This window comes from Megascapheus bottae, chromosome Y (genome assembly GCF_031878675.1).
Source record: "Megascapheus bottae isolate mThoBot1 chromosome Y, mThoBot2.hap1, whole genome shotgun sequence".
Classification (NCBI taxonomy): Eukaryota; Metazoa; Chordata; class Mammalia; order Rodentia; family Geomyidae; genus Megascapheus; species Megascapheus bottae.
Window position 1 is genome coordinate 1801837 of NC_143548.1, and position 4683 is coordinate 1806519.

Below are 4683 nucleotides of genomic sequence, written 5' to 3' on the forward strand. Positions count from 1 at the left end.
GCATGATTCTCATCAGAGAATTTACTTCAGTGAATATATCAGGGACAGTGAACTCAGAAACTATTTTCCTGCATTCTTTCCATTTGTGACCTTATTTTGACCATATTTCTACTAATTAAGCCCACTGTTGTAGAAGAGGGGATGACAAGTGCTTTATTTATTTTTTGAGTTCTTAACTGTAAGAATGCTATGCCAAATGAAATTCATTGCAGCATTATTTACCATAGCTCAGGTATGGAAGAAATCCAGATGCCTCTCAGTATATGAATTGATCAAGAAGATGTGGAACTTATACACAATGGAAATCTATGGAAATGGAAAGACTTGGAAAAATAATATTAAGAGAGTGAAGCCATACCCAAAGGAACCTAGGCTCTATTCTTTACCGCATTTGAAATAATTAGTATACATCTAGGAATTTCCTACCACATTACAGTAGCTCAAAACCTATGTACAAAATTCACATAGGCTGAATCTAAATGAAATGAACTGTAAAACATGGAAATGAGAGGTTTGTCTTTGTGGTCATTGTACTCAATAAACTTGTACAATTTTTTCTTTTCTCTTTTTCCCCCACATAATTAATATCAGGTGTTAATATATTGAATTTTGGTTCTTGGTATAGTGTTTTTAGATTTGTTTATTTGAATTAGGGAAAGAAAAGAAAGTAATGAAAATGCTTAGATGGTGTTGTGTGAAGGATCTAGGGAGAAAACAATGAGAAGGGGTATCAAAGTTTAAGAAGTATTATACCCACTACCTGAAAAATATAATTGTAACCTCTCTGTATATTATCCTGATAATAAAAACCAAAATTTATCCCCATCCAGAAAAAGGAGGGAATATGCAAAGAAAAACACAACACAGAATATAATGAGTAGCAAGGATTCAGATTCAAGAGATTACATGTCAGTATCATTTTTCCTGTCAAATAGTCTACATTGATTTCATGGATGTTGATGTTGACTGTTTACCACTTTAAAATGAGATTATGCCTACTCTATCAGAACAAGATATTTCATGATGACCAATATCACTTTTAAATAGACTGTGTTTCTTACCATGTCAAGTGCTGGTTACAAATGGAACTCATATAACAGCTGTTTGTAAAGCAATGGAAGAAAGGAAATTACTGATGCCTAAGCAACTGTAATGGAAGCTGTTGTTTGGGTCAGGTTGCTAGTTGGTGGAAAAAAAGAAATTCCTTCCAAAGAAGAATTGTCCTGAATTGTACCATAGTGTTATAAATTTCAGTAAAGAAATATTAGGAGTTTGACTTTATCTTACAATTAGACTCAAGAAGGATGCATTTTAATGACCAAAGAAAAGCCTGCCCTGAATTTCTTATACTCTGAAGAAGAAATGAATTGTATGTGTAATCTCATCAAATTTCCATGTTTTCCTAGATTTCATGCTTTGAAAATTGAAGAGACGAAATTATGACTAACCATTGAATGACTGACCATGGGTGTGCCAAAGAAAGAATGAATACAGGCAGAACAGACACAAACAAGTTGTGATCATTCTTTTACATAAGCCGATATCTAGTGAAGGAAGGGTTACTTCTTTTCTTGTGTGGCCCTCATTTTACTCTTGAGACAACCAGCATCCCCTTACCTGCTTTCGATTCTTTTATATGTATGTGTCTAATTTGTTTGACTAAGTGATTGGGTCAGATTATCAAATTGCTAAAGATCCTTAATCCTCATTCCAATACAATTTTGTTAGAAGTAGTTCAAAATATATTATTTACAACTATAATTATTGTTACTGAAATGTTTCAATGCTTAAGTTAATACATAAAACACAAAATTTAGCCAGCAGAGATGTTGAAATCATAATAATTTTTCTGCTTAATAGGGTACCAGATATACATTTTCCCCAAAACTTACTGGATAAGTTTGTATACAGGAAATGTCAAAATTGGAAAGTAGGCAAAACCTAGATCCAATACCTATAGATGCATTGCACAATTCCTATTTCCATTTATTTAACTAAAATAATTTGAAAGAAATTTCTCATTTTATTGGATGTTATCGTTTTACTCATTTTATTTGGTTTGATTTAGAAAATATAATTAACACTACAATAATAACTTATACTGGGAACTCAGTACATATTTCTAAGCAATTGCCTCATATTTAGAGAATATTTTGAATAATAAATTTTCATGGTTCACATCATTTTCCACAATATAAATGATACCTCATACTATACTATTCCATTATCAGTAACACAATGGTTATTAATTCTTAAAAAGAGCTATGAATATATATATATAAATACATGTGAAATTGTCTCAATTTAATCATTGTGTGATCTTCTCTTTCTCATACTCTTATTATAGAAACTGACTAAATTTTTTGGGAAAATCCTAATCAATTTGCCTAGGGAAATATGCACAAATATAACACAATGTTTTACTGTACTGTTTACATGGAAAGTTTATCTTAAAATGTGATAGAAACTTATCCAGACTGAATCTTTCATGGTAACATTGGTTTTGGCCTTTCATTAATATCATTTTTCAATTGCCACTTTTCATGGTCTAGAGGAATTTACTAGTATACCGTGGATACGCACGCAAAAATTTCCTCAAATATCAAATTTCCATGTTTTCCTAAATATCCTGCTTTTAAAACAAGGTAAGAAAATATGACAAAGCATTGGATCTTTAATCATGTATGTGTAAAGAAAGCATAAAGAGGTGTGGGCTGAAGCAATTCGAAATAATGGGTGGATATAATTGGAAATAATGAATGCAGATAGAAGGTCACTCTTTCCGATCTTGGATTGAGCAGGGGCTGCTCCTGGGTATCCGAGATCCCGAATTTGACAGACTCTTTTCTCTCCAGCGAATCCGTGCCGTTCCCCATGCCACAAAATGAATATATTGAATTACATTGTAAATGCAATGAGTATAGTTTTGGATTACCATGAGAAAAAGAGAAGAAAGACAGCAGAGAAGCTCATGAACGATCAAAGAAGGAAAAAACAAATGATTGGCATGAAGGCTAAGCTCTAAGCTCTACCACAAACAGCTCCATGCTGACAAAATACAAATGAAACAAATCAGCAAGATACAGGAAAAGAGAAACACCAAACAAAAAGATGATGAGAAGACTCCTCATGGAGTAGTACCTGCCTGTCTGTTGGACACAGAAAGACAGTCACAAGTAAAAGTGCTGTCCAACACTATTTAAAAAAAAAAATGGAAAGAGAAGGCAGGAAAGAGAAGGTGGGAAGTCTCTCTGCTCAAAGTTGGTGTCCAGGGGAAACAGAAGTATTAAAAGTTATTCGTACTTAGAAGAGAAAAAAGAAGGCATGGAAGAAGATGATCACTAAAGTCTGCTTTGTTGGAGATAGTTTTACAGGAAAGCCTCCTAAATACGACGAGAGGTTCATCAGACCAACGAGCTTACATTTTAAGAAGGCCCGCATAACACATCCTGAACTGAAAGCCACCTTTTACCTGCCGATACTTGGTGTAAAAGGAACCCTCATCTCCACTTTTTACAACTTTGGCTGTCATTCCCAAAGAGAATGTGAGTGAGCTGGGCTTAGTGACAAAAAGAGGCAAGGTGATTTGGGGTAAATATGCCCGATTACCAACAATCCTGAAATGATGGATGCATAAATGTGGAATTACTGCTTTGACAGACATTTAGTACAAGTAATTACATACAGTTTTTAAAGTCTACACACTAATCAGGAAAATTGACATCACTGTGTTGTTTCTGAGTACTATCAAAGAGGCTTAATTATCTGAAATCAAGAAAAATAGTGACTAAATTGTAAAAAAAAAATTAAAATGGCCTATTTTTACAAACTGATATTTATTTGGAGGACTGTTAAGAGCTTATATGATAATAAAATTGAATGATAAAAAAAGAAAGGATGGAATGGAACTGTACATTGTGTGAAAATCCTTCACAGCATTCCTACACTGAATTCTGGCACATGTCTACTAAGTTGTTCCCAAGAATGGAGAGCCAAATGAAATTGGATCTTGTCTTCCGCCTTCACATGGAGTCTGCGGGAGTGGGCCCAACTTCCAGCTGGGCACATCAGAATTAAGAATGGTGAGCTGTGTCACAATCATGGTGACCCCATGCAGAGGTGGCAAGAACTTTTCCTAGGGAAAAGCCTCCTTCTGGCTCTTCTTCCCTTTGCACGCTGTGTATACTAACAGCTTGACACATAGATATTACTTGTTATTTCTGCCCTGATCTTGGCATTTCCCTTTCTTTCCCTAAGGTCCACCAGTTAGTACCCAGAATTTTCTAAATGTTGTCACTCATGTACAATGGAAAAATGAACCAGAATCCATTACTTCTTCAAACTTCAGAAAGTACTAATTTCCATCCATTTTAATTCTCTGTTTCTAGTTCATGAGTAAAAGACACATTCTTCTGAAATTTTCTTCCAACTGAGTTAGAATAATGGTGAAGCCCACATGAATATAAAGTGTTCCTGAGCCTCTTTTTATTATGACTATTGAAAGAACTTTTCAAGTGAAGTCATGCTTTGAGATAAATATCAAATTTGATGTAGAAATCATGTGATATTTGTTCCAGTTTTACTTCTATATATTTGAGGTAATCCCTTTTTCCTTGAATAACACAGGTAACATCACATCATTTAACCTGTGAAGGCTGTGCGGAACTTAGATACACTGTATTT

General features: G+C 34.2%; 1 pseudogene; it reads left to right on the plus strand.

Annotated features, from left to right (window-relative positions):
- The first annotated feature begins 2874 nt into the window (after window positions 1–2874).
- Window positions 2875–3657, plus strand: LOC150040202 (ribosome biogenesis protein NSA2 homolog pseudogene; annotated as a pseudogene).
- Window positions 3658–4683: the final 1026 nt, after the last annotated feature.